Source organism: Mandrillus leucophaeus, unplaced genomic scaffold (genome assembly GCF_000951045.1).
Source record: "Mandrillus leucophaeus isolate KB7577 unplaced genomic scaffold, Mleu.le_1.0 Scaffold490, whole genome shotgun sequence".
NCBI lineage: Eukaryota > Metazoa > Chordata > Mammalia > Primates > Cercopithecidae > Mandrillus > Mandrillus leucophaeus.
Genome location: NW_012105254.1, coordinates 1,200,744 through 1,205,535, shown reverse-complemented (window position 1 = coordinate 1,205,535; position 4,792 = coordinate 1,200,744). Strand labels below are relative to the sequence as shown.

Genomic DNA, 4,792 nt, shown 5'->3' with positions numbered 1-4,792 from the left:
AAGGAAGGAAGGAAGGAAGGAAGGAAGGAAGGAAGGAAGGAAGGAAGGAAGGAAGGAAGGAGAGACAAAAGAGAAGAAAAGGATAAGAAAAGAAAAAAGAAAAAGAAAAAGTAGTATCATCCAGTCTAGCACACTCTGTGGGTCAGAAACTTAAGTGGCATCCTTGATCGCTCCCTCTCCCTCATAGCCACTCTGTCAAGTCCTGTGGATTCACCCCCTCCAAAATTCCCGTATCCATCCACTTCTCTCCAGCCCTCCCCCAGGCTACAGCAATGGCTCACTGACTGGCCACTCAACATTCCCATGGCCCCAGCACACCCTGCCTACTACAGGCAGAGTGGTCTATTCACACAGCAAATCTTAGTGCGGCATTTTTTCTTGCTTGAAACCCTTGATCTCATGGTATTGGACCAGCCTAACCCTCCAGCCTTACCTTAGATTCCCTGCCCCTCTCATCCTGAGAGCTGGTTCTTTGAGTTTTTCAACTGCATCTCCTTTCTTCCTGCCATGGCAACTTGGCACATGCTGTGCCTTCTGCCTGGACAATCTCCTCCCATTCCTCAAATGAAACCATCCTTAACCCTGAAATCTTAGCTCAACTATCCAACATCAGCCACTCCAGGAGCTAGTATTTCTGGGAACCGTAGCCGAGTCAGGGTCCTCTATCTGTGCCCTCACAGAACGAGGTTCTTCCCCATCCCTGCCCTTCTCTCAGTCTGTGTCTGGCGAGTGCTTTGTGGGAGAGACAGTCAATCTTTGAGAGCCAGAGTGGCTTTATGTTTATGATCACAATCACACTGCAGAAATTGAGAAACAGGTGATTTTTATGAAAAGCTTGTCTCATAATTCATCCGTTTTCTCCATTCTGTTCACTATGATCTCATGGTTTCATTTCATCTTCTTTTCTAAAGTTGTTAGAACAGACTACAGTTGGGTGAGTCAACCTGTTCTAATGGAATTGCTTGAGCTTCTCTCTCATAAAACCTTTCATTTGTTGTTGTTGTTGTTGTTTCCATACCGTAATTGCCACATATTGCTCTACAGGAATCTTTGACAACTGGAATTTTCTGAGGTAAAAAATTCCCAAGAAAATGTCTGATCTTATCAGTGCCCCAGAACTTTCCGAGCCATCTGAACCCAGTGTCCCAAGCTTGCTCCAAGAGTTACTTCAGGGAAAGGGTGGAGAAGAAACTTGATGACCTCCCTTGTTAGATGGAGTGCTCAATTCTCAAGTGCTCTTGGCCTTGGCATCTTGTTCCTATCTTTGGTTGGCTAATTATGGCTAGGTTAAGTATTACTGGGGTGAGGTGAGAGAGGGCATTCGCTTCTGGCTGATGAAGCTGAGTTGCACATAGATGCCTGGCCTCTCTATGTATTCTCTAAATCAGATAAGACTATACTACCTGCCACAGATTCAGAAGTCCTACGTGTATTCAGAGCCTTAACTTCCATTTAAGTTTCAGACAACCTGAACCATCCAGGCAGACTACAGAGATAACCTCCCCTAATTTCTTGATAGAAGTGCACTATGACTCTTCAGTCTACCCTTCCTCACTGTGTTGGGTTCCAATACCCAAGAAAAGTCTTTACATGTAGTTTGTTCAGTTACTGGCAAAGTTGGTATTCAAGAAATATTCTGGTGTGAAGCATTGAGATTAGAGTAAAATTAGCCAACTAAGAACAGGAGGCCAGGTGCAGTGGCTCATGTCTGCAATCCCAACACTTTGGGAGACCAAGGCAGACAGATCACTTGAGCCAGAAGTTCAAGACCAGCCTGGACAATATGGTCTCTACAAAAAAATACAAAAATTAGCTGGGTGTGGTGACACAGGCTGCAGTCCCAGCTATTCAGGAGGCTGAGGTGGAAAGATTGCTTGAGCCTAGGAGGCGGAGGTTGCAGTGAGCTATGATCACACCACTGCACTCCAGCCTGGGCAACAAAGCAAGACCTTGTCTCAAAAATGTGAAGAAAAAGAACAGGAAACCTGCCTTACTGCTTACTTGGGATGAACTTGACAAGCACTTTAAGACCAGAAAATATTTCCAAAAGTTAAGTGTAGGGGGTTGGGAGGTGGGAGGTGGGGAGAGAAGGAAAATGCAGTAGGCATAGGGGCTGCCTAAGAGCATTAAAAACTCCTTGAACAAAGTGAGAGAAGTCTAAAAAGTCCTCAAAGAATACTATGAGATTATTTAGCAACATGGAGACAAACACTAGGAGAAACAGCCAGAAGAAGCTAAAGAGTGGTAGAGAGGGAGTGAGGATTAATGACTTTGTCATTATAGACTTCTCAGAACTGTTGGCTTTTTAAACTTTGCACATAGTATTTTACCAATGAAAATACAAGTTTAAGTCATCAAGAGTAAAATGTAGTATTTAGGCCTTACACGAGGGTATTAGTTCACATTATCCCTGGTGTTTTCAGAAGTAATAAACACTACCTTCTCCTGAAATGATAGCACAGAAAGAAAATCCAAGGTATAAACGCCACTGTGATCCTCTGATTAAAACATGCTAGCATAGGAACCATTGGAGAAGGCAAAAAATGCTAGAGAAGAGGTGGGAAGCAGGTGAAAATAGGTCTCCAGTACCAAATGTTGCCCTGAACATCAGTGAAAGGAGAAAAGCAGGGAGAGAACTGACAGGCAAGTCACTGATGGAGTAAGGGGACAGGAGGGTTCTGTGTGGACCTAGCTTAGGAGGTCTCATCTGGGAATCACCATTGCATACTCAGGCAAAAAAAGAACACTGCCAGGCACCAGCTGGTGGAACCCCAACACTCAGGAAGGGGAAGGTCAGGGGAGGGCAGAGACTATGGTGCCCAAGCCTGACACACCAGCTGTCTTGCAGAGTTACCAGATGATCCTACAAGCTAGATCCTACAAGATGATGATGGGTGGCTGCCTCGTGGGTTATAAGCAACCTGATTCAGCAGCAAAAATTAACAAAAATGTCTTTCTTCCCTGCATTCCTTCCACTAAAACCCTGAGAGACAGAAGAACATCACAGTTTCAAAACATACCTATTTTATCAATACTGAGGTGGTTGAAGAAATAATCTCAAATATGCTTTAGATTTAACACCAACATTTCCAAAATACTCTAGATCTAGATGCATCTGAAAGGAAAACGCATCTTCCGTTGCAAAAGGATTGCCTTTGCTTCCTCTAATTCAGCCTAAATACTGGCTGTCATCTGATCCCCAGATCTGCCCTCTCTTGGAACTGAGCCATATAGCACAAGAAAAATAAGAAAGGATCAATAAGTGATAAAGCTTCAGGAGATGTAAAAGCAGCATGTAAGGATAAATATGGCACTAATTAACCTTTACCGATGTTTTCTGCAGCCCATAATAAAAGTGTAATGAGTTCAAGACTTTACAGCATCCCAAGTGCCTTAAACAACAAAGTCTACAGGAGTGAGGTTCTCTTAGCAACAGTGAAATTCCTGACGGGACCTACCTGACCTCCCCTGGTAAGCTCGGCTTTCCTCTTGTTCCTTATCTTTGAATATTTCACCTGGAGACAAAGGGAAAGCCTACTCACCAGCAGCTATTTCTATTTCCAGACTCTTAGGCAACACACAGCAATTTCCTCTAGCATTTTTCCTTTCCATTTTGTAGCATCGGGGTTTCATCATGTTGCCCAGGCTGGTCTTGAATTCCTGGGTTGAAGCAATCCGCCCGCCTTGGCCTCCCAAAGTGCTGGAATTATAGGCATGAGCCACCACGCCTGGCCTCCTGTAGTATTCTTTACAAGTATTCTCCAACTCATTCCTTTCCTACTACTCATTAGGTTTTCAAGCCTGATTCTGATTTTGATTGTAAGTCATATCCAAGCTGTACATAAAGTATCAAGCAGTTTTACATCAGCATTACTTTCCCTAATGTTGGGTTACACTGCTAGCTCCAGCAGCCTCCAGCCTCCATCTCTACAGACTAAACCTAAACTCTTCTGGGTGGCTCTCAGGTCCTACCTCACACAGGAGCCCAGACTAGCCATGCCCTCCTCGTGTATTCTAACCTGTAGCTTCTACCTCAGCTAGCTGGGGCCATTGTCAATGGCACCTCCACTCTCCTACCCACCACCATACTACACACGGACCACCTCCTTCTCTACTTTTCCCAAGATGCCTTCTCCCTCCCATTCCTCAGGCTTTAGGGGCCCCCTCCAGTTCCCCTTACTGCCTCATAATTAATGCCATTGTTATGCTCAGCCTACCAAATAAATAACCTATACATTGTCAATTCATTTTCAGTAACTCATTGTAGGAGACTGAATAATGCCTCCCCTAACCCAAAGCTATCCACATCCTAGTCCCTGAAACCTATGAATCTATAGCAAAAGGGACTTGCAGATGTGATTAAGTTGAGGGTTTTTTTTTTTTTTTTTTTTTTGCGACGGAGGCTCGCTCTGTCGCCCAGGCTGGAGTGCACTGGCATCGCACTCACTGCAACCTCTGCCTCCCGGGTTCAAGCGATTCTCCTGCCTCAGTCTTCCAAGTAGTTGGGACTACAGGCACGTGCCACCACACCCGGCTAATTTTGGTATAGAGACAGGGTCTCACCATGTTGGCCAGGCTTCCACGGTCTCGAACTCCTGACCTCAAGCGATCCACCCTCCTCGGCCTCCCAAAGTGCTGGGATTACAGGCATGAGCTACCATGCCCGGCCTAAGATGCTTATTTTTAAAACATGTTGGCAGTTACTGGTGTCATTCCCACCCCAACGTTCTCTTTTCCTTATTCTTCCCCATTTATGCCAAGGAAATGGCCCAATGGCACTAAAATCCTGCTG

General features: G+C 45.0%; 1 protein-coding gene across 1 annotated transcript in view; it reads right to left on the bottom strand.

The window, feature by feature from the left end:
* The window catches only part of CTPS2 (CTP synthase 2), a 130,411-nt gene that overhangs the window by 46,800 nt on the left and 78,819 nt on the right, over positions 1-4,792 (bottom strand). The gene's annotated exons all lie outside the window — the stretch shown is intronic.